The sequence below is a fragment of the Heliangelus exortis genome, chromosome 2 (assembly GCF_036169615.1).
Source record: "Heliangelus exortis chromosome 2, bHelExo1.hap1, whole genome shotgun sequence".
NCBI classification, from domain to species: Eukaryota; Metazoa; Chordata; class Aves; order Apodiformes; family Trochilidae; genus Heliangelus; species Heliangelus exortis.
The window spans coordinates 63,035,316-63,061,560 of NC_092423.1; the positions used below are offsets into that span (position 1 = coordinate 63,035,316).

Sequence of the window (26,245 nt, forward strand, 5' to 3'; positions counted from 1 at the left end):
AAACTTTTGTCCCTTCTGATCCCTGAAAAATAATGAGAAGAGACTTTGTGACTTTATAAACAGGCGAGCCAAATGGCACTCCGAACAGCCATTTACTCAAATTATCTTTGAGATTCTCTGGGACATGAAATCAGGGGGGTCCACGGAGCGTGAGGGAGTCGAGAGGAATGACACCCCTCCCCCCTCCAAACATGCTTCTGCAACTTATTCAGCAGCTAAAGTAAAAAGTGGGGAGAAGGGAACTAAAAGACCTCTACTCCTGATGTTATTTACAACACTCAATGGCCTTTGCTAAAATGCTGCTTAGCAGGGTTGCAGTGGCCCATGCAATGAGTGAAGTAACTGAATGGGTCCAGCTCTGCACTGCTCTCTCCTCCTCTTTCATTTATGCCAGGGAGCACAGGCTAACAAATACAGCAGCCTTTTTTTATGCAACGTTTTCATGAGATTCAACCCCCAAATTCATCCTCTTCTACCACAAAATTTAGAGCATTCAGCCAGGCACATTCAGCTAATCTTGAAGTGCAGATAATGATCAGTCATGCCCAGACAGGCCAAAGTATTGAAGCCAAAGTATAATTTCTGTGGGATTACAACAGCACAAACCACCATCATCAGAGACTGTACTGTGATGATGCAAGCAAACATCTGTAACTCCTGCTGCTCCAGAGAAAATACTCAAGTGGGATTATTGACCTGCCACTCAGAGACTGCTCTGATGCTAAAACAATGGGTTTTGTTCCCTTTCCTGTACCCCTTTTGTTTGAGATGAAAGAGAGCTTCAGGTATGTTGTGGTCCTATCTAGAAAAAAAAAACACCAAACATCAAAAACCAGCCAACAACAACAAAACCAAGCAAACGAAAAGCATAAAACCAAAAACCAAACACATCTCCCACATCACCCAATTGTTCTTTCAAAATAGTAGCATCCCATGCAATGGTTTCAACCCAAATCACCTATGCAAGGGCATGTATTTACCCAGAGGTCTCTCTTTCCCATTAAGCCCACATATACATGCTTAGACGTAACACATAAGCAGCAGGCATCTCCTTGCATTGCTCCTCTTTTTCCCCAACATGAGGACTGTTTAATGCATCACTTCTGACAGAGCCACCATTTGCTGTGCTCAGATGACCCTTACACTGCTGGGTTATAAGACAAGGGAAGAGAAACTCCCTAGATGCCTTGCATAGACCTTTCCTGCAACCTCTTATTCATCCCCCTCCTAATGAATCACAGCCTTTCCTCTCTCTTTTCATAATAGCCAAATAAGGATTTCAGGGTTTGGCCCTTTCACTACATTCTGTATTTTAATACAGACAAGAATGGAATACAAAATGCTGCCAAAAGTTTAGCAGCAGGGGCAACCTTTTTGCTATTTTCATGTCTTCAGTTTCCGACAATGCCGACTCGCAGTTCTGCACGACCGCAAGGCAGGGAATTCATAAACAATAATAATAACTATCCAACAAGGCTTCATCCTAGTCATGCATAAGTGCAGGACTGGCAGAGAGCAGAATAAAGCTGCTTTGCTCCTTCACAAAGCTTGCAATGTAAACTTTGCACTGTCAGTTTAAAACTTTGGCATCTGTGTCTGCGAATGGGGAGGAACCCATTTTCAGATACTTGGGAAATATAAACTTCAGCTGTTGCCAAGCTCAGAGATAGATTTGCTCCTTTTTATTTTTAAAAGTTTCCTGAATATGTGAAGAAACCCACAAAGCCATTTTAGAGTCGTGTAGCTCTGAAAAATGTGCACGCTTCTGTTTTTTTAAGAAGCATTCTCAATCATTGTAATTATTCCTTGAGAATGCTTTTTAAAAAACAGAACCATGGCTATTTTTCACAGCTACAAACCCCTAAAACAGCTCTAGAGCTTTCTGTGAAACTTAATAAAAAACCTGCCTTTTAGCTAAGAACAGTAAAAATAGATCAAAAACCAATTAGCTGGCCCACATGGCAGAAGACAGGTGTGCTTTGGATGTGGTATTTATACAGAATCAGGATAAGCATTTTTTCACTTTTTACACAGATTCCTGAAGACTGTAAATATCACAAACCTCTTCTTGCCAATGCCCATCACATCCATTTAGAACACCGGCCACTCAAAGAATAACCTTAGGATGCAGCTTAAAACATTTAATCTTGCCTCCTACCAGGCTATAAAACTGAATTAACATTAAAAGCAGCAGACTGATGGGCGAATTATGATTATAACAAGCCTTCAAAAGCAAAAACAAGTAAACTCCTTTGGAAAGCGTGGCTAGAGAGAAGGCTGGGAACACTGAAACCAATTACGACTGCTTTAGTGTTACACCTGCTAAAACGAATGCCAAGTTCAGCACAGAATTATTTACATTGTTATTAACAAAGGGATATATGAGTAATAGGAAAACAGAAATGGTTTATGCAAAACAGGCTCTACTGAAACCAGCTAAAAACCTCAGGTTCTTGTGATGGAAAGCAAAGGCTGTGGTCAGACCTGCGCTCTGCTTGCTCTATGAGTCCTGCGGATTCTCCTGCTGCTCGAGTCCCTCTGGCTGCTGGCCACTGTCCCCAAGCAGCCTGACATACACCAAAGTAAATACTCTTGTAATTGCTCCTTATACAAGTCAGTCAGAATGATCTTCCCTCTCTCTCTTCAGTACTTGTTTTTTAAAACCATACTGCTCAGGTAGAAACAGATTTAGGGACCAATCATACAAGAAACTGTGCCAGGAGATCCGAGGAGGGACAGCCCCTTGGCAGGCATGTGGCGGATGACAAGGGAATGGGAAGAGGCTGAGAGCATCAACTTCTTCCCCAGGCCACAGTATTACTAAAAAAGGAGAGATGTTCCTTCCAACATTTGAGAATTTTATGTACCTACATAAAGATGGCTCCCCACTGTGTAAGACACTTCATGTACTACAGCATCAGGAAAGAAAAGAACGTATTTCTAAACAGTACAAATGAAAGACTGGGAGCTGTAAGTAACTAAAGGAGCCTCCCAAAGCTGCCCAGCAGCAGGGATTTTCATTGAGCCCAGGCTCCAGCTCCAGAGCACTTCTTGAACACACTGCTTTCCTCTCACCTTTATGATCTTCTCCAGTTCTGCACTGCTTAGGCAAGTGGTCCCTGATGGAAATTGATATATCAATTACAGAAGCATGTTTTGAAAACCAAGCCCTACTCCTCGGTAATCTCATGCTCTCACCAAAAAACACAAGGCCATCTCAAGCAGATGACTTTGGTCAGGCATCCTTGACACTGGCTTGAAGACAAAATCCCTTTTCTCTTGATTCAGCCTTTTATGATGCATCTACTTTAACTAGTTCAGAAGTGGTTTCTCAAGCCAGCAGAAAGACCAAACCGTCTCCTTTACTTCCAGCAAGAACACCCGATGGTTTTGACCTTCTGATAATTATTGCCCATTCTTGCCAGAGCTAAGGCACACATAATTCACTTTGATACTTTTTTTAAACACAGCAGTATGACAGAAAAAGACATCTCTCTCTTTTATACAAAAAGCCCACAAACCTTAAAAAAATGGCTTATTCAGTTCAAAGATAGTACCTGAAGAGCAGTGAATTTTCACAATTCAGGTTCCACGAAAGCAGCAAAAATGTCTCTTCTCCATTCCCATAGCAAACACATGCACTATCAAGACAAGGAAAATGAGGTTTTATGATGAGTTGGACAGACTGCTGCACCCTAGCAAAGTTTTGGGGAAATTAAAAATAAAAATAAACATTGAATAACAAAGCAGCACATCATAGAACAAAAAAGGGCAGAATTCAATTTTGTGTTCAATGCACATCTCAGAGGACTTTGCCAGACTTCGTTGTCTCCTAAAGAAAGTCATTCCAAGACTGGTTGAACACCACAGAGTGACCATGGGCTCCAGCACAAGTCTGTGAATCTGTTCCCAAGAAGCTCCCAACTGTGCTTTAAAACCCAAGATGACTGCCATTTAAGGTTCTCTGGGGCTTAAAGAGCTTACACATAAGATTTTCCTCTCACAACCAAGAACACCAGGACCCAGAAAGAGTTCCAGCTGATTTTCCAGGCTTTGAGTGACTGGCTTTCTCAAATACAGCTGCTTTCTGCATTAGAAGACTAAAAATAGTTCTGCTCTTAGCAGGCTGACTTCCTTTTAAGCATTCTGCCACATCCATGCGTGTATTTCATTCAGGGTTTCTGCATGTCTACGCCACTGTGATTCTATTTCAGCCTTTAAGTACATTCAAGAAATTTTTCATTTCCCTCTCCCATATTCACTCCAGATGTCCTGAACTGTCCAAAACTGTTTCATGTTAGGAGAATTTGTAGGGATATTCCAGCGTTCACAATGGTCCCATCTGCTTTAGTATTTTCAAGAAAGATCAACTTTCTTCCCCAACTGTTAGAAAACATGGACAACGAGTGTATAGTTTTAAAACATCTGTGATTAATGGTAGATGTTTTTCTTGTACCTTGTGCAATAAGAATAATTAAATACTGCCATTTCAGGCTTTTACATTTTTCCTCTTGAAGAGATGCTGGAGTGCAAAACCCAAGGAACTGAAGGGTATCCTGTGCCTCAGAGAACATACTGCAACAGTAGTAAACACTTGTTCAATAAAGCTGTGCCAGCATGCAAGGAGCTCATTTTGAAAAGAAACACTGCATGAGGTGGGGGACTGTGAAAGCACACGCTGCAGTGGTCCTTTCAGATACAGTCACCATGTCTACCATATCAAGGGAAACCGGGCACTGTGGGTCTCTTCTAGCTTACATGGTTGGTGTGAAAATAAGAATGTGAGCATAGGAAGGCAGGAACTAGGGGAGGGATATACTCTTTGACTCCCCTTGATGGGAAGTTAGCATGTACTTGGTTCCATACAGCTCCAGAGCGATCTAGATGTCCAAGTTTAGATGTAAAGTAAAAGTCTGTAGCATATTCAGTCCTGAGGGAAAACACCTAGTGTTAAAAAAACAGTGCATTAAAAATTCAACTGATACACTCAACTAGAGCTGGGCAGTATCAGAGAAACTTCTACCCCAGGAGTGTTTCAAATTCTAGACATCATACCCAGCCTGTGCGAAGTATTTCTACTGAAGTCAGTGGAAAAGTCCTTCAGGCTTTGGTACCATTCTTGGCCCTACAGGTGTTCATGGATATCCCACTGGTATAAAAGGACACAGCCTTTCAGACAACAGGTAAAAAATCACTTTGCTGAGATGAGAAACAAGGCCATTCAGGATCAGCTCCATGGCATACGAGGAACCAAAGTTCAGCAGAGTTGAATTTCACTTCTTCAGCAAGGGCAAGGCAACTTCAGCCCATCTCAGGACGATTCTTTGCATGACTTGAGGACTCCAAACAGTATACTTTGTAATGATGGGAACACCAGGTGAAACAAGTGAATAGTTTCACTCCTAAAACTCTAACCATACTTTTCTGAAGTATTGGTCATAAATACAGTGTGCTTCACTAAATCTGCCAAAGATAAATCCAGGAAGCAATAGGGATCCTCACACTGAGGATGTTTCTGAACCAAAAGTATTTGCATGAGCATTACAAAATTTGCTAGCATTGCTGCCCATCCTTAATCTTCTTGCAAGTGTAGGTGTGTTATCTAATAAATTTAAACTAGTACAACCTTTCTAATACAGATAAGATGGTTACAAAATTTTTATGCCAGGAAAGATAATTAGAAGTTTAGGTCTTTTGTTTTGAATCTTGAATTCATTGACATGAATTGCTAAATGTGTCTCAGGATGCAAAGGTATCCACAAACCTTCTAGTCCTGTTTTCTTCCAGAAGAGCTGAGGTTGGTCATAACCTCACAGTCTCGAGTCAAAAGCTGCTCTGCGGGTGGTATTACTTTGGATTTTATGAAGAGGAAAGGAAATATACTGATACTCATGTAGAACTAATAAAAATAAAATATGATAAATGGCATCTACCTCCTCCCTCAAATGTATACTAGATGGGTCCTACAGGGTCAACAGTCTTGGCCATTTTCTGTGATGCTAAAAAAATAGAGGTTTCACGCCTTCCTTTTCTGTAAGTAGGAAATATCAACTGACAAGAAGGCCAATACAAGTAAGAAGCAAATTAATCAGGCCATGTTTTGCTCTGAACTATGCTGCTGCACTCCTGTGGTAACCCCAATCAAGAACAAAATGTGACTTGCTGTTTCTTTTCCCTCTAAATGTCTCATTCTGACCACACAACTATTCTATTTTCTGGTTAAACATTACATGGAGTGTGTTAATTTCTGCTTCAGTTAATTTAGCTATACTAAATGCAAATGCTTCCTGTGCTTATGAATACAATCTGTTCATAGTGAATAGTTTTGAAGATTTAGATGAGTTAAAACAGCAACAGTATCCATGTGGGACCAATCTTCCCAGGACAACTCTTTTGCTTTGATTCATAAATTCTTTCCATAGGAAATATCTGTGGAAAATCTCCAACACATCCAGAAATGTACAACTCAGTTGCCCGAGTTATTAGGAATTCTTAATACTTATTTCTTCTCCCTTTATTTTTCACTTTTACATAAGCATGAGCTTATGAGATCCCTTTATGCTTTTTTTCCCATTATTATAGAATGCGCATTTTTAATAAATGCAATTATATCCATCATTATTAATACCACATGAGCCTATTGAAAAGCAGCTTCCAACTCCGAAATATCTAATTTCTGCAAATAATGGATGTGTTAAGGCTTCACCTGGTGTTACCATTCTGCATGTTTGACTTACTGTGTGGAATGAAGACCCAGTTACTTGGCTATGAACCAAGTGTACCATTATCTGACAGGGCACAGAATTTCAGGAAATTTCAAAAAGACACTCACCTTTGTGAGATGTGAAGGTCACAGTGGTGGGAATACAATGGTAAACCTATAAGTGAGCTTCTGAGACCTGTGGCATTCATGATCCATAAAAAATGGAGAAGAAGAGCAAAGAGTGAGTATGGATTCTAGAATGTCAGAATGAGCCCAGTTTGCAACAAACATTGGAGGCTGAATAATATTTGTCCCCTCCAACAGTACATTTTGGAAGTGCAACCCTGTGCTCAGTTTCCCAGAGCAGAGAGGTTAAGCATACCTGGGTGTTTTTCTACTCATCTCTGGCAATTTGTCATGGAGTTCAGCCAGAAGAGTTTGGCTCTTTACACCAGATTTTGCAGATATTCCTCATGTAGCCCATCCACCCAGACATTGGTGCAGCAGTGCCAGGTGTTGCCTTGACATGAGGAGGAGTTCTCCTGCAGCTGAGTCTAATTCACAAGCCTCACTGGTGATACGGTCTCCCACCAGAGAAGTCCATGAATTAAAAATTACTTAAACTTTATAGAAAATTTAGGCAGCTGTCAGCAAATTTCAGCTAGTCAAGAAGAAAGAAGAAACTAGCAACTAGCACTTATGGTCTGTATTTTTAAGTCATGATGGCACCTCGCTAAAATCTCTTGTCAGTAAAAGCAAAGAGCAGCAGCTGAAGACCTTTTCACAAAGCATTTGTCCTCTGATGTTTGCATTTGGCAGACTCATCTCTTCTTTCTTTTTTGTTTTCTGCCTTCTTCAAATGAGAGCTCTTCTTCATGATTCCACTGATCAACAGGCAGGCACATTCAGAGGTCCAAGTTAATGCCCAGTGGATGTTGCAGCCCTCATCTTTGAGAAGTGTTTCTCTCATGTTTTGCACTATTCTTGAATGGCCATTCCTCTCCAGATTAGACCATCAGTGCAAATACCATCAGATTTCTCACCTTCCAGATGAAGACACTAACTCAATTCTTCCTCTTAGAAGAAATGCTGTGGCAGCAGAATTCTTTGGGTAAGCGCTCTGTGGGTTTTTAAAAACCAAATTAGTCATATGCAAAGTATGTCTAGAGTGGAAAAAAGCCAAAGATAGAAGTCCTTTTTCAGATCTAGCTATGCCAGCTGATGAAGATCTTTCCAGCTGCCTCTCACTCTTGCCAGAGGTTACAGCAAGCTGACCTGCTAGTGAGTGAGTCTGCTTCAGGCAAAATGAGGGAACTGGACTTAGATGCTTAAATATTTATTCTTTGTTCACCCAGTTTATCCTGACTTTAACAGGTTTATGAGAGGCTCCCACAATGATGAGCCACAGGTCAGAGGGGACGGTAATCTCTAGTGTGGGTAATAAGTCTCCAGGTAGGAGAGGGATATTAGTAGAATCCTATTCAGCTGGCAGGGCAATATGCAAGACAGAAGATGATTCCACAATTCTGAACAAACATAAATGTTCACTATCATCACTATAGTTCCTTCCTTTACCTCATCAGACTGCCCTAGCAGTATAAGCAACTTCATATAGTATCATTACATTCACAGGTACTGGTCCTCATGGGGGACTTCATCCACATCAATATCTGCTGGAGGGACAACAGTGCAGGACAATTAGCAACCCAGGAGGTTCCTGGAGAGCATGAATAACTTCCTCCTCCAAGTGATACTGACCAGCCTTCAGGAATCCCAGAAACCAGGGGGAAAAGCTGCAACAACAAAGATGTGCCCTTGGTGGACAAGGATCAGGTCAGGAAACACTTACAAACTGGACATATAAACCACAACAGGGTGCACACATGAGTACTGCAGGAGCTGGCAGGTGTCATTTCAAGACCACTCTCAATAATTATCTTTGATGAATCACAGTGACTGGGAAAAGTGCTTGAAGACTGGAGGAAAGCAGATTTTGCTCATGTCTTCCAGAAGGTCTAAGAGAAGTACCAGAAGAACCACAGGATCGCCAGCTTCATCCTGAGTCTGGGAAGATCAGAGAGCATCTAATCCTGGAAGCCAGTTCCAGGCATGTTAAGGACACGAAAATCACCAGGAGTAGCCAGCATGGCTTCACCATGTACAAAGCTGAACTTACTTATAATCTGGAAGAAATTAAAGTTTAAAAAAATTTAAATCCCTTTGTAAGAAATGGTCACTGTGCTTAGTTCACAGAGCATTTTTCTCAAACTCCCAGTAGATACTAAGTATTTTAGCACAATGGTAGTAGCTTTGATTTCAGGGGTGAAGGAGACTGTTAGGAAACATCAAAGATAACCTCCCACTAAGCTTGCCAGTTCATAAACATGAAAGGAAACACACATGGCATTTGACTATGCCCTGATAATTGCTGATCAGTCCAAGCAAAAATCAGGTAAGACAAATGTTCTCGTTTAAGTTGTAGTCATTACCTAATGCTTCATCCCTTCTGTTGATAGCAACCTTGTCATGCAGCCAAACAAACAACAACCAGCATAAATAAAATTGATCATTCTTGTTCTTATAGTATAGAAATGTACATAATAAAGCCCATCAATTCCCACAGAGATACACTTTAAAACAGTTAAGTTGCAGCTATGAAAAGGATATAAAACAAAAATAGGCTAACAGCATCTTAAGCTATTCTGTTGAGATGTCTGCGGATGTAAATGGGTTAGTTTGGCTTTCTGAGTTATAGTTTACAGACACATCTATACAAGATTATAGTTATGAGTTCCTGTTCTGTATGCTTAATGGCTTTTCCTGCTCTTGTTCAGCAAATTCCTAGACTGGAGTTTTGCTTCTTGCCAGATCTAATCAGCTAACACTATGTTTTATAGTATTTACTTGTTAGCTACTGAATTCTGGATTTTCAAACGAAGGAATGAAGGACTGAGTGCTACATATTTGATGTGATTATGTGAAACTGTCTCTGTTTCATCTGTTTATGCTATAGATATATTTGCCTTGTGAAAGTCAAGAGAGATTACGCTTCTCCTGCATCTCAGATAAATATTTTAATATCCCTATATAGATCCAATTTAAAGTATAGCTGTCTGTGTTGTCTTAACTTTACATATTATTGCCTTCGTGGTAGCCTTTACCCAGCTTCTATTAGCCTACAGCCCATCCTGGGCGCTATCTTGCAAACCTCTTTCATAACAAAAAACCATTATCAAATGCTAATACATGTGAACTCTTCCTCACCCTATGACTATCTTAATTGATAATGACACTATGAAAAGATCTGAAACAGCATGTCTGAATATGTTGTCTGGTTTTATTACTATTTTTTCATTCTTATTGAGTATCTGTCTACTGCCTAATAGGATCTACAAGCAGTATGGTGGAAAGCATCTTTCATTTTCATCAAATTGGAGTTTCAGTGACACCAGGAATTTCAATTGGTAAGGAATCTTTGCTATGGCTCTGCTCAGTCACCCCCAAGAGGCAGCTCTTGAAACGCCATCGCTAACCTGAACTAAGATTTCAGACAGTACAGTGATGAATTTCACATCAGACAAAGAAATCTCCAGTGGAAGTCCCTTCACAGAATTCACAATATCAGGCTTAATTTGAGAGAGATTATTTGTATTGCACTATAAATTTAAATTGAGAATACCTATGTTACCACAACAGCAGTCTGCTTACACCACCTCTGTAAAAGAACAGCACTACCAGAGAAAATTGAGAAAGCGATTTGGAGTTTATGAGAGGTATAAAATCTAAAAGGCCAATAAACAGAGCTTTTGTGTAGTGTTAGGGACTGCTGGAAAAAACAGTGTGAAGGTAAAGCATGGAATTTCCAACAGGAGTCAAGCAGTATTTGGCACAGACTGCAGATGAGCAGTGCGGTGATAGTTTGATGTGGTTTTCTGGCAGTAACCACAGACAGGCAAATACTAGCACTGTGAAAATTTTATCCACCTTAGTAACTCGGTTCCTCTTTGTACTGCTTGTCTCTCAGAAGCACGTATTAAAGCACCACAAAATGCAACACATGACACCAATCAGCTTCAAACATCTGCTGCATTGCACATGGAAAAGCACGCTACAGAATTCCTAAGGAAAGCTGCCTTGTAAATACGCAGGAAAGCTTTACTGATTCTCTTCTGCGGGGAACTAAATTCAGCTAAAAATCACAGTTTTTAAAAAAATGAGGAAAAGTATATAAGGAAAGCAGGAAATGGCAGACACTTCCCACCTCTGTGCCTTCATTGGAGTATTCACATTCAACAGCAAACACCTGTCTTCTGCATTGCCCATCAATCACCTCACACGGCCTGTCAAGGGTCTCTGCCAGTACATCATGGTGTGCATCATGGGTGCATCAGGACAAAGCATGGTTGTGAAGCACCTCCTCCCACCCAGCTCCCCGATTCCCGTGGGAAGGAACCTCAGGAGTGAGGTCGGGAAGGCCGGGGCAAGGGGTGCAGGTAGCCCCATTGAGCTGAGGCTGGCAGGGTCTGCAGCTCACCCCGCCTTCCAGCAGTCAGAGAGTCAAGTTACAGCATGATTCGGATGTGTGGGGCAAAGCAAAGCCGGGGTATGTCGTAAGCCAGCTAAGAAAGCTATCGAAAGGCGATCAGCCCTGTCACTGCTACAGATTGAAACCATGATGTCAGCGGAGGAAGGAACGACGGCATTATTAATAAATGTCGGGGTAGCATCCGCAGAGCAGACTCATCAAAGTCACGCTCTCCCCGTCGACCTTCCCGCTCGAGGTAAGCCAGCCAGAAGGTACAATCCCTTCTGACATCGCTTCCCTGTCTGGATTTCCAGGGCAGGCCCTAAATACAAGCAAACCAGATGCCTGCTCTGGGCAGCCAGTATCTTTTAGAGACGCTTGATGGGAACATCTGTAAATCCCTCCATCACCTCAGTAACCGGAGGTCGCCAGGCAGCGCAGCTGCGCGGCGGGGACAACCTCGCCGCTCCCCGCAGCCAGCGCCGACGCGCCCCGCCGGCTGCGCTGCTCGCTCCTTGCAATCCACAGAATCCCAAGCGGCTCCTCTGATGTCTGAACTAGACTTTTATGCCCCTATCGTGTGTAATGCAACAATTTATTTCGTGATAAGCATTTCAAATTTATATAACCGGAGATGAGAGAGAGAGAGAGAGAGAGAAAAAAAAAAAAATCTGTCAGAAATAGCTTTACAGATGAGTCTTCTCATTGTCTAACAAGCTTTTCATTGTTTTTAATTTTCATTTCTCTCCATGGTTCAGGGCACTTTGGGGAAAAAAAAATCTATTCAGCAGTTTCCCACTCATAATTCAAGAAAGAGAGTCATGTATTATAATAGAGATAATTAGCTTTGACTGAAAATAATAAGCTTGGCACCAAATATCCCCCACTACTGAACAGAATAACCATTTATCGTCTTATATACTCTCCATCAAGCCTAATTACTGCAACAGTAATTACTAACCTGTTGAAAGAACAAAAGAAACTGCAACTAGCTCTGCACTGAAATATGTAGAACATTGCTGCTTCTAAATAAGAAGCTCCTGGCTGCCCCTTTTCAGAGCACACTTACTTGCCATTTAGACCCTGTCTCAACACATATGCACGTAACCCCCCAAAAAAGAAAATACATCCACAAAGAGACTGATTACAATGCTTAGGGCCCACCCATCTGTGCCAAACGTCTGCTCAGTTAGACTGAAAGAATTACATTGATTTTTCAGTTTCTGGGAAGAGAGCAGTGCCTGTCCCAGGCTGTGTGCTGCAATGCTGTAGACATCCATATGCCGGACAGCTTTGCTCGCCTCTCTTCTGACCCGCCAAAACTCTCCCTGGCTGTCAATTCTGTCAACAGATATGCTGCCAATCATGCCGAAGAAAAATTAAACAAATGCAGCCCTTTACGTTCAGAGAGTAACACGTGCTTAAAGGGGTTGAAATACAATGTTTATCTGCAGAAATGCACTGCCTTCGTTAGAGGATTTCTCCCTAGTTCCACCACGTCCCAGCATTGCTCCTGTTTGAATTCACTCATGGGGCTTCACCTCTGAGAGCTGAGTAAGCCCTGGAAAAATGCAGAGAGTGGCAGCACCAAGCCTTTTGCTCCTCAAGGCATTCCCCCAGGCCATAAAGGAACCTGTGTTTGGAAGACACAGTACATCTAGTACATCTACCTGAGAAAGAAGTGTCATCGGTTTCCTTATATACTGTTTTGTCCAGAACAGATACATCCCTCTCTGTCTTTGCCAATGGGTGCTTAAGGAACCTGGTGCCTTCCAGATACCATCAGAACTTTTCAAAATCTGGACTGCCAAAATTGTTATGCTCATAGAATCTGGGAACTGGAACAATGCCACACAGCATATGCAAGCACTCACAGCTAATCAACTCAGCTGAAATTTCAGATTCTGAATATTCTACGGGAAACTGTTTGAAATCAATCCACAGCATGTAAACAACACAACCCTCCCACCTCCAAAAATCCCAACAAGCTATAAAATAATTCATTGCTTAAATACAATACAAAATACAACCTAGAAAACCTCAGACCCACTAATCTGAAGCACTCAACAAGCATGTGTTATACTCTGCCTTAAATTATGAAACTGATTTTAATCAGGACAAGTTTGGGGCTTTTTTTGAGCTATTGACTTTTTGCCCCCTGCCTTTTGAAGTCTTAGGGTCTTTTTATTTTAGGCCCTTTTCATCAGAACATGAGCTTGAGCGTTTTCTTCCCCCCACACACAGTTTTTAAAACCTTGCTTTTTTCCCCCCCGACATAGAATCCTAGATATTACAAGCTTTAAGGGAAATGCAACAAAGACTCCAAGAATTGCTTCCAAACAGTGCGTTCTCTTCCTGCAGGGTGGATACACACTGCACTAAAAGGCGTTCAAGAGGTGGCCTCTCAAAATTGCCAGTATACCAAAAATGCAGAAGACATGACACTGATTGCCCTGTGCACAGAGAGAGAGAGAGAGAGAAGCTGTATTTTCAAAATAAAGGAGAAGTTTTGCAGCCTAGTGGCTGTGTCATTGATGGGTTTGGTATAGCAGAATAGGATAAGATCACCAATATTTGCTACAGCCTTTGCTTGGCTACACACTATCTCAGTATATTTTTAATGAAAGTAAACACATTTTTCCTCTCCCAAAAACATTACCTAAATGTAGCTTGATACTGTGCTTTAACATTTCATTAGTGAATTTAAGAGATGCTTATAGCAGGAGCAGTCTAACAGCTACCTAAGATTGTAAATTAAAATGTTAAACATCAGCAATATTTTCCCAATGAAACAAAAGGGAATTGTATCTGATCCCTATCTAACAATGCAAAAAACCCAAAAAAGTTTCAATATGGCATTCACAGTTTAGAATCATACATAATCAGGCCAAGAAATCAGAAATTAGTGGAATTGCTTAATTCTTCATTTTACCCAGCATTAAAACATTCAGTTATGGGCTCATTCTGCATGCCACTGTAAATTTCCCCTACAAGCTGAAAAATACCCCACCAAAATCACTTCAGTCGGATTGTTTAAAAATTTCCAGTTTTCCCACCTTCCTGATTCATTTCTTGTTTAATCATTGAACTGCATTTCTCTCAGTTCTTTTCCAAGCAGCACTTCTTTGCAAGGCACAATACATTCTCTAACTGGCCCACAGGAAAAAAACAAAAGCCAGTAAGTTTTAAGTTGTAGGCATTGCTTCACCCAGAGAATGTCTTTATGGATTTTAAAAGACAACAGGCCTTTAGTATGTCTACGATTTACGTAGTCTGACTTGGTACCCTTCTGGAAGCCTGCTTTCACACACTCCAAACTAGTTTGCTTTATCCTGCATGAGTCACAATGAAAAAGCCCACTCAGGAAAGATGTCCAAAGAAAACACAAGTAAACTTGTTAGTTGGAAGTAGGACAGGCTTATGCCAAAATCAGAAAAACATATCCGAACTTTGGGAATACAGACCTTGATTTCAAATGCACTCTCTATGTCTACAATAGGTCTCAGAAGGCTAATTTGTGTAATTATTTCTAGTTGTAATTATGCTGTTTGGTCACTAGTGCCTTTTGGCTGTTTTGATGCTTTCAGGAAAGGAAGTGGTTTCTGGAGACAAAGGAAAATGGAACATAACTCATTCCGTTATGAATTGTTGCTTTTCTTACTAATAAACGCTGCTGCTTCTTCAGGACACTGGAGAGTCTCACCACTCAGATTCTCAGACATACTCCAAAGAAGCCACATAAATTACTCTGGCTTATGTCTATGCATGTATAAATCTTACTTTTTGTTGAAGAGAAGCTGCAAGACTCAACATGATAAACTTTGAAAAAATCTTCAGTTTTGCATGCACCCAAACTTTCAGTGAAATCAAAGAGATGCAAAACAAAGGTTCTGTTTTCAACTTGAGCAGCTGACCATCTGATTATCTGTTGCCTGAATTTTCTCCTCGAGAGTCACACCCTCTGTTAAAAATCTCACATTAGTTCTTTCAGAATAGCTGTATTGTCAGATTATCTGATGCAGTTTTTACAGCAGTCCTATTTACAAAATAAGCCACACAGAGAGTACGTTATATACTTATTCCTATGCAGAAATGCTTTTTACATACATTCAGTCTGAGCAGATTTTTTACTACCTCACAAATTCTTCTTTCCTCTTTAGATGACATCACTAAGTATATGATTGACTACAAAGAGAAATGCATTACAAAACACTTCGCCAAATTGTGACTGTTACACAGCTGATTTAACAGAACATCCAGAACTGGTTATCAAGAATAATGCAGACATCCTTATAGATGGAAATAAAAGTTCTTGCTTTCTCAGTTAATGCAGATCTTTTGTCAGAGTATTTTTATATCTAGACTCATTATTTGGTTTGGAACATTTTAAAATTTTCACCCTCTTCTGGCTTTACAACACACCCCACATGAATAATGTAATGACTAGACATGTCTCTAGGACTTTATGTGCATTCTTTTAAAAAACTTTAAATGTGGTTAGAATCATTGTAAAACTCTCTGTGAACATATCTGTCAGCTGGTCTGGAACTTCTTAGTCATAATAAAAAAACACACAAGTGAATTACCATTTGCCTTCGTGAGACTCTATGCTATGTACAAACAGTGCTCTACAGCCTCTATCATGCAGATCTCACTGGGTATCATTTGGCTTTGACAATGCTTGGCTGCTGCTGGACATCCAATCTATATTCATTACCTCTCTTCCACTCCTGAAGAAAAGGTCAAATGTTAATGTCCTTGCTTGGGTATTCAACTTGTGCATCTTTCTTGACTTCATGCTGTACCAATGCCTTTTGCTGTACATGCTGACAAGGCAAAAGCTGAACCTGAACAAGAACTGATCAGTATATGTAAGGAGACAGTGCCATCCCATCAGGTTCCCCAAAGAGAAACATACAGTTTTCTTCCATTCTGCTTTGCTATTTTAACCAAAAAGTACTACATTTTTTGCTCAAACCACCAAAGGAACAACAGTTAGCGCTGGAAATGGTCAGCCAACATACTTGCTTGATAATTAAAGCCCTATCTCTTCTGTAACCAACGCAGGACTCCCAGGCTCCCTCTTCTTCATAGTATGTATCCTAGGTCCTCCTTCAGCATCTTTCCCAGATAGGTCTATTTAGCCACAGTCTTGAAATCACTGCCTGCTCCTTGTCAGTAAAAGTATCTCTCGCACCAAATGCTCCAGAAATCAACATCAAGAGTGTATAGATAGTATATATAACAAGATCTTTACATTTCCCTGCTTTAAACACCACACCATAGTGGTCTGACACAGTTACAAGGGTTTCCATTGTCCTCTATGAAAGCACTTAATGCTATCTTTTTCATCCTCTGAATGAGAAATCACATGTTGCTTGAAGTTTGACTAGTCACCCCCTAAACCAAACACATCTGCTTGATTTATGTGCCTACATGAGCCAAGGAAGCTGTTTCCTTTCACTGGCACTTCTTGGCTTCCAAGTGTCCGTAATTAATAATTCTATTTCACAGCTGAGTAATTATGGACCTGCAACTCCTTCACCTTCAGATGTCAGTTCAGACATAAGGTCAGCTCTGCATATCAGGTCCACTGGAACACTTCAAAAACTCATATATCTGGGTCCTTTTCTCAGTCACCAATTCACTTTCACATCTGCAAGTTTGTCTCATATGAGCTAGATAAGGAAAAAAAAAAAAAAAAAGGAAAACAAAATCCCAAATCCAAAGTCACTGCCAACAGTTATAACATCTAATTACAAGGCTGTAAGTTTCCACAGTTCAGTGGTGTACACTGTGTCTTTGTTCACAGCCTGGGCTGCTGTGGCACAGAAAGGGAACTAACACCTCTTCTCCCGTGACAGAGAAGTTGCAACAGGCTAATGCTGATCAACACAAAACACAGTTGAGCAGCGGAGCTTGTAATGAGTAACTAACTGCAGTGCTGCCAGTTCTATCAATTTCCTATATAGGAACATCCAGCAAAACTATTTTATACCTCCTACAAATACCATTTTAAAGATACACATCACAGCTCTGTCAGAACATCCCAGTCATACAGCAACATGTCCTGAGAAAGATCCTTAGGTGTTTTCACAGCGATACGGAGGGTAGCAGAATTCAGAGTCTTAATAGATAACTAAAAACTGATTGCATGAAGGAAGCATAAAACAGAGAAGCATTCAGGGACCCAGAGGTGGGTGAACTACAGCTTGTGTGCTACATGACACGTGTGTGACTTTACACAGGGATTCCTAGAGCTGAAGTTACTGGAGCTATTCATTGTGTGTGCAGCATTCTTGAAAAATCAGATCTTTGCAACAGCACAGATAAAAATGTAGTTGCCATGTCTCTGTAGGTAGGTCATCAGTTCCAGTGTGCCTAGAACTTTTCTGAAAACAGAAACTATGAGTCTGTGTCATGTCACTACATCAGAAAACTTCTCCATGAGACCATCAAAGAGTTAGATGCAGTAAGATTCCTACACACAGCTTCTGTTTAGCACGATGCCCACTCTGCCCTGGCTGTATTGGCTTTTGTGACTTAGGTGAAAGGGGGAAACCACGTGTTTTGTGGCCTCCTCTCCCTGCACCTCACCACCTTTTGCCTGGTTTTCCAGTCAGAGGGAGCTCCACTGTGCCCAGCAGAGAGAGGAACGAACATGTGCAGGGAGAGGTGACAACCCACAGCATAACCTATGTTCTGTAGGCTGCAGAAGTGCCTGTACTGTGTTAATCCAAGGCCCATGAAGAAGTCCCTTCATGGAGACACATCAGTTCCAAACTCTGCCTATCTCTTTCAGAACCAAGCACAAATACCACTTTCAAACACGGCTTATTCTGCCCATGAAGTTGAAATAAACAGTGCTGGAAAACAGAAATGAGAGCATTGAATTACTGGTTTTGTACTTTTCTTGATCCCCAGAGTACCTAGGACTTCTGATGTACCAAGAAATAAACTGGATATTTTAAGCAGCCTTTTAACCCATTGGCTAGATAGGGTGTGGAGGATAGGGGGTTGAAATGTAAGCTGCCGAACAACAAAATCTATGAACTCTGATCTTCTGTCTGAAGATGAAAGCTGAGTTAGATGATTTTTCTATAGATGTCATTAAGGCAGCTTTTAAGGCTACCCTGCCTGAACTCTCGGTTGCACTTCAGTACTATAAACAACCGCCGGAGGAAGAGTTAAGTGAGTGGAAGACCAAAAAAGTAAGCAGCAATTTCAGCAGTGGAGAATATTGATCATAGTGAGAAAGCATTTATGCCCTGAAGAGCCATCAGCTGTCACTATTTCCCTGTCTCCAGAGCCATATTTAGGTCCCTAATAGGAGTTAATGAACATATTCATAAATAGGTGGGAGGAGCCGTGTCAGTCACAACAGATAGGGAACACTGACATCAAAATAGACTAATTAGCATAATTTGAACCTGTCTAAACTCACAATTGATAGCAAACATGGAAATTTCAGAATCATATCAGATAGCATAAAATGTATTTAATTCAGTGTGCATCCAAGAAGCGGCCAGAAACAGGTAGGCAATATTACCTGAAGTGGCCAGTTAAAATGGCACTCCTGAACAGCAGCTAATCAATGAAACTCTTACTTCATTTTGAACGCACAGTCCTGTGAAGCAATTTAAGTCTTATCTAGAGCAGTTCTGGATGATCTTTTTATCCACAGAAGCATCTGTAGATAGCTGGTGGAAATGCCTTCCTCAGCCTTAATATATATTATATAAGACTGTGTCACTTGAATCCACTTCAAGTTTCCTGCATTCCATCCTTTCCTCGTGTGGTTAGAAAAAAATGAATAACTCCATTCAACTCATGCTTTTATACCATTAATTAATTCATCATCAAAAAGCTGAAATGTAGTTGTGTCTAAATTCAGAAAGATCCCAAATCCTCTACTCAGAGGCAGATGAGCTTCTTTCCTTCTACTGAGCTCTCAATTGCCTGGTAAGGCCCCAGGGAATGGCAAGTCTAACTAGAAACATTTTGCTACAGCAGATACTGCATAATTTCATCTTGTAAGTCCACTTAAGATGAGCATTAAAAAAAAAAAAAAAAAAAAAAAAAAAAAAAAAAATAAAAGAAGAAAAGGAGAAAAAGAAGAAAGGCAAGAGGAGAGGAGAAGGAAGGAATTCAGTCTGAAAACAGCAATTTTAAAAGTTGCTAGATTGCTAGATATTGTGAGGAAGCAGAGGAAAGGAGAGAAGATGGGCCCAAAATGAGATCCTAGCAAATGGGAATGAAATCTCACTTTGCTGGCATGCACTTCAGTAAACAGGTTGCATACTATACTCTGCTTCCCCACCACACTCCAATTCAAACGCTGCTCACATACGGAGTGTGAATGTTCTTGTTCAAATCCCATAAGGTTTTTATTTCCTTTGCTTATTGACAAAACAGTAAAAACACTATGCTGAACAATTTTGCTACAAGAAAACAGCAGTTTGTCAGAACGACCGAATAAAGCATCCTTCAATGGAAAAAAACACAACAGTATTAGGCAGTGGAATTTAACAGAGATAGTTCATTATACGCTTACTGAGAGGTTGCATTATTTTCTCTTATAAGGTAGCATTTATACAAGTTACACAGTATTGCAGTCATACGAAGATTACTTGAAAGGGAGTAGAGAATGATATTGAGAAGTTAAATGGGGTGTTCCCCTTTATCTCCTCAGACAATATAAAGCAAGCTGATACTGAAGGAAACTGAAAGGCAGTGAATTTACCAACAACAAAAGGAATTCTTTTATTCACTGCATGATAAATAAGCTATAAAACTTGCAGTCTTGAGACATTATTAAAGCCAAGAGCTCATTGAGATGCAAAATGAGATTTTAATATATGCACGCATAAGGCAACCTGGCAGTAGCTCAGAGACGTTCTTTTGAAAATTTTCAACAAGACCTAGAAGCTAAAGTTCCACCTCCAAAACCCATTTAAGCACACAGTGATCACACCTCCATGAATAACCCCGCTGCCATAACTGACTTCACCATTCAAGGCTGTGCTGGTGCTAATAAGAGCCTCTTAACTGGAACTTACCCCACTTGGGGTTCTGCCTCTCTGGGTGGTAAATTCATCTAGGGTTCATCTGTCCACTCCTGGTTTTCTACAAAGACATAACTTGTGGTGGCTATGTCTGTTGTAACCTCAGGGAGCATGACTGAGGTGGTTATTCACTCATAAATTCTTCTCCAAGATTCAAATCCTAGAATCCCATAGAGGCCAGAAAGAACTGTGATGAAATGCAGAACTCGGCCTCCCAGATGCATTGGCAATAGGCTCTACATGTGTGAAGGGCACTGATGATCATTCATTTTAAACTGGTTTGACAGAGAAGGGCAAAATATTACCATGCACAAAATTACCATAAAGTGAGATGGGACCTGAATTAGGCAGGGAACTGAGCAAGCAGCAAATTCACCAATCAATGCAGCTGGCATTACTTCAAAGTATTTGCAACTGTATGTTCTGCTCCCCATCTAGTTTCAATTAGCAAAAGATATCCTACTTCAGCAAAGTATTCATAAAACTGTTACTTATAGTTATCCCATGTATAAACCACCCATGAAGTCAAGATAATTAATTTTTCTGGCTAAGGACAACAGATCCCATGTTTGGGAGCATCCCTTTGACTCCAACCTACCAGCTGTTCCGCCTGTGCTGGGGGCTTTGCAGAAATAATCATGCACTAAGAGGGGAAGCCCTAGGAGGAGGAGCCCTAACCATCAGATTGCTTGTCTTTAGTCTCTCACCAGTTCAATTCTCTGCTTCTGCTCTCCATAGTATATCTGGAGCTCTCTTGAAGCCTCTTGTTTTAGCTACTTAAAAACATTTAACTGCCCATCAGACTAGAGAGCAGACTGAGGATGGCATCTTAGCCCATGGCTCACGTGCCAGGGGATGCCTGCTTGAGTTTCTTTTTATTTTTCCCTCAAAGGCTGTTTATGAACATCTGGAAAAAACAATGAATGTACCTCTTCACCCAGCAATGCCTAATAGCTTGATAGCACTGGTAAAAACTAGGAATTCAAAGCCTCTTGCAGAATGGAAGAGAATCTGAAATTTGCTCTCTGTGATGAAATCTTGATGTGGACAAAGCTTTGAGGTGGATGTGCCTAGTACTTCTGCAGCAAGCTCTCCAACAAAACCAGTAAGGATTTCATTGGAAAAAGGCAGACTTTTTTGATCAGAAGTTTTCTAAACAGAGAAAATTCAAAGCAATATATGTATGTCTCCACAGCCAGCCCACTGTGCACATAGAGGCAGGTCCTTGGTTATAGTTAATGCTGGGACTTGCAGTTTTCCCAGGCTTGGGATTTCATGACCAGAGCTCAGTGTGAGGTATCCTAGACAATACTTTCAAGTTCTCTGCTTGCCTGAATCTGTATGTTCTATTCAGGGTCAAATAAAACAGGTATAGCTGCTGTTGCTGCAAGAATGGATATGTGTTCCCTTGCAATTGGTCATAAAAGAACTTACTTTTCTATTATAGACAGCCTCTTATCCAGAACTAGGAAGTGATTCCTTGCTGTAACCCTCTAAAACTTCATCTGGGTCAGAAGGGAAGCATTTAAGGACAGGAACAAGCAAGCCTCTTCCCCCTCACCTGTTTCATGAATAAACGTACTGTAATTTTCACCTAAGAAGAAATTACCTTTATTCCCACATATTCATTACAGTATGTTCATGGCCATACAGAAAGCATGTTATTAGTTATAGTTATATTGTTATACACTTCACAGAAAGAAATAGGAAACTCCCTTTCACAAAAAGACAGAAATAGCAGTAAGATGACAGAGATGCATCTATAAAAACATCAGTTTGGGGTCATCACCCATTTATTTAGCCAACTAAGAAGCCACTGGTCCTGCTAATGTCAAAGCTGAGACATACCTCTTTGTGCTGAGGCTGAGGGCCTTTTTGCTGTCAAAGTGAAAATAGATTAATGCTCCTTATTTGTATCCCAGTGCCGCTAATGGGTTTGATCAATTAATGTTCATGCACTGTTCTGAGGATGTAAGTATTTTTCTAAAAGTCTGTTTCCACCTCTACTGGCAGACTGTTTTCAGCATGGAAATCACTTCAAAATAGTTATATAAAATTCAGTGCTACAAAGCTAGGGAAAAGTGAATGCGATTATCTGCTTACTGTATGTATCAGGAGAGTAAAGGGTTTAGACATAGGTACTTATTGGACAGATCTTGTTTGCTGCTCAGAATTATAAGAATGTTTTGGTAAAATATGGAGATTTTCCAGAAATGGTAGCAGCAACGTTGCCCTGTTTGGCATTTTAACAATGTGTGCCCCACACACAGACCTTCCCAAATGTGCTTGCTTTGACTGAATAACCTCTAATATGCATTTATATTCTTGTATCTTTATCTATTATGTATTACATGCACATGAAGCCAAGTCTCTGATCATACAGTGATGCTATTTAGAGTACACAAAACTTCCCTGGAGGGTTTCCATTTAGAGAAAGAAGCAGATTATAATAACTCCTGTGCAACGGTAAAAAGAATGCAAAAAGCTCAACTATTTCTACTGTGAAGTATCAATGTCATTCATATGTTCCTTGTTTAAAATATTTAAAAGCAGTCCTCCAAAACCTGTGAACAGGTTTCCAAGAACACCAGGTAAAAGGAAATAGCTTTTATTCTCTCTCCTGCTGTTATCCAATTTAAATAGCAAAGAACTTTAGACCAAAATTTACAATAGTCTGTTATTCAACTCACCTGCAGTAGTACAAGTAGTGACTTCAGAAGGTTACATTCTGCCTTTCATTTTCAGCATGCTTGGCCAGTACTGATGGATAAAAAAAGACAATGTAATTAAACAGTAAGGTAATAATTGTACCAATAAAAACAAAGGAGAGGAACTCAACTAAAGGAAAAAAGCATAAAAGACTTTTTTTTTTTTTTCCCCCATATAAACTCACGGTGCTTACCAATTCCCTGGGGACAGAACAGCAAATTGTAACAAAATGCAGTTAACAGAGAAGTCATGCTGAAGTAGTTGCAACTGGGTTTTGGAAAGGGATGGGGAGCAGAAGGGAAGCGTGGGGTAAGAAGGGGAGAGTGGTTTTGAATTCTGCTGGGTCTTATCCTTTAAGATGTAACGCTGGGACATTTATGGGAACACACTTGCATGTTGAGTTCTCCCCATGGGCCAGATAGGAATCACTCCAAGGGGAGGTTGTTCCAGTAAGGAGAACACTTAGGCAAAGTACCTCTGCATGAAGCCAGCTGAAAGCCCATCTCTGAGATGGCAGGGTTGAAATTCATTCCTCTGGGACTCCATTAGCATTCCTGGAGTGACACCAAAAGTAAAGCTTTATTATTATTATTAATTAAAAATAGGTCTTTAGTCTTAATATACTTAAAAGATACAGTGTATTAGCTGTCTCTTGTATTTTCATTGGGTGCTGCTTGCTTTTCTTCAAGGAGCTTGCATCTGATTAGACACCAAGTGTCAAATTAATCCAGTGGTTTCATAAGATAACTTGTAAATAGGCATTCTTTATTGATCTCTATTGGTGAGTCTCCTAACAAAATGGGCTACCAGACACACCTCATTCAAGCACTGACATTAAATGAAGCTTGTTAGTCCAACTGGCAGGGACAAAAATCTCTGCCCTGCAGGAATTTCCAAGTCTACGCCCATCTGCTAGCAGTTCCAGTGGAGGTCAATGGCTGATGACACCAAACTAGGACTGTTTAGATAGCATGAGTCTGACCCAGTATAAATCTGCAGATATAATGAACTAAAGTAAACAAAAGATCAGACTGAACTGTCTTCTGACCCTTCCAGTGTATTCTTTCCCAGTTAAATCACAGCACTTACATCTAGAGTCAGGAAAACTAAAATGATCACTTAAATGATCTGTGTCCATCTATTCAATGAAAGAGCAACTGGCTTGTGCCTTTTCTCAACATTGACAAAAGGAGGGAGCAACTGGGAGCTTCATTTTCTCCAGCCCTGTTGAAATGACTTGCACTTTGCTGACCTAGCAGGTATAAGCAAGGAAGAAGAAAGACATCTGTACAAAAGGAGTTTTTCACTTCTGCTGCAACACCAGTCTTGTCCCAACAAGGTACAAGTCCTCTAAGTCAGGAGAGTAACTTCTGTCATCTCAGTTTGTGTGGACAGTGCAGGCACAGTAAGTGCTCCAATGATGTATGTGTGCCAAGGAACAGGGTTAGGTATGTTTTTACATACAGACAAGTAAGAAAGGGGAAAAAAAAAGCAATTCATGAACCCAATTTGAGAGGTGATGAGGCGGTGCTCAGTGCCACTATCACATATGATTGGCCACAAACCACCCAGACAATTGGATTTGTTGTAACACAAAGTGACACTGGCTCCTAGTGCTTTGCAAACAGAAGTTTCATAACTCCCTCCAGCACGCTGGCCATGCTTCACCTTCTGCAATGGTAGAAACTGAGAGCTTCCACAACTACTTCTCTCCCTCAAGGACCAGAATTTAATCAATCCTTAACTCCTAGTTGGCAGGAATTCCTCCTAACACCACCCACATCACAGTCTATTTGCCTTTGCTTCTCTCCAGTTACCCTACCCTCTGCCAGGATGAGATGACACCTCAGAAACCCTCTAGGGATACACTCCTATGGTATGTTGGAAGGACAGTCTGTTGGTCATTCATTTCACAGTTTTTCCATGCACTGGAAGGAAAGGCAGGTTGCTCTGACCTCTGAAGGGGATCATTTCCATTGTGTCTTTGTGTGCCTCTATCACTGAGGTGACTGAGGGGGACATTTGGCTCTTGGGTCACCATCCCTGACTGCAGAGAGTCACATTTTAAATTTTCCAACTATCACCAAACAGCAGCTGGCATGAAAACAGCCTCTTCTAGCATTACTGGTGTCTGCTCATGTTTTTATTGGGAATTTCTACCAGGAGTAAAGCCACAGGACAAAGTCATCACAAATAAAGACCTCAGTCCCCACTAAGCCTTGCTGCACTCCTCTCTGCTGATCCCCTGTACACCAAGCATGGCTTTCTAGAGCATCACCTCCATGATATGTCACTTCTAAAGGCATTTTTTTATGGCTGGGGAAGTAGGATCTTGGTGTGAGGTGGAAAGTGTGCTGATACAACAGAAAACTCTACAGCACTTTGTGAGGGCTTCTTTATCCTCTTCAGAGATGACCCAGGCTATCATAAATGCCTGTATGAGGAGGTAGCCAAAATCAGAGGCTGCAAATAATCCCAATGTCCTCGTGCCAGAGAACATGTCTCAAGACAGTTTGTCATAAAACTTAGACAATTCCACCATTTTTCTTCATTGCCTTCATTCTTCATTTTCCTTCTCTTAGCGCCTAAGTTTTGGTGCTAAGTACTGGGGGAAATGGAAGTTTTCCCAACAGTTCAGACATGGGAATCACGAAAGATTGCTCATGACTCACGAAAACCTCAATCCCTGCAAACTATGGTATAGTTGGGAAGAAAATCCCTGACATTTGGACTCCAGATCCCATACCTTGAATATACCAAAGATGTTTCTCTTCGTATTTAAAATAAAATAAATTAAAAAATCCAGAACAAATGTCAGAGATCCAGTTCTTTACTGCTCAGCTGTAAACAAGGTGGCTAAAATGTTACTGCTCTAGAATAGTCAGGAAACACCTGGTACCTAATGAGATGTTACAAGTTTGTATTTGCAATGAAAGTACACAAATTCAAGAGGAAAATAGACTCATGCAGCCTGAAGCCAGGAAAATCCAACGAGCGATGGATTGATCTTTAGGCCTTCAACATCAATAGGACTATTCATGTGCTTAAATGCTACATGTGTATTTTAGCACCTGGATGAATTAGAGCCTCAGATAGCAAATTAGGAGATTGCTGCTTATTTTAAGCCCGCAGAAAAGACAACCCATTTTGAGAACTGCACTGATTACCCTAGTTTATAATCTCCTTAATATCAAAAGTTTCACAAAGAGACATTTTGTTCCCTAGAGCTCCCCAGAAATCAGC

At 40.7% G+C, this 26,245-nt stretch overlaps 1 protein-coding gene across 1 annotated transcript in view; it reads right to left on the reverse strand.

Annotated features, from left to right (window-relative positions):
- Positions 1-25,412, reverse strand: part of ATXN1 (ataxin 1) — a 277,784-nt gene extending 252,372 nt beyond the window's left edge. The window contains exons 1-3 of the mRNA XM_071736400.1: positions 25,204-25,412; positions 23,478-23,556; positions 22,984-23,053 (exon numbers count right to left, since the gene is read on the reverse strand). The gene's annotated coding sequence lies outside the window, so the exon portion shown is untranslated. The remainder of the gene's footprint in view (positions 1-22,983; positions 23,054-23,477; positions 23,557-25,203) is intronic.
- Positions 25,413-26,245: the final 833 nt, after the last annotated feature.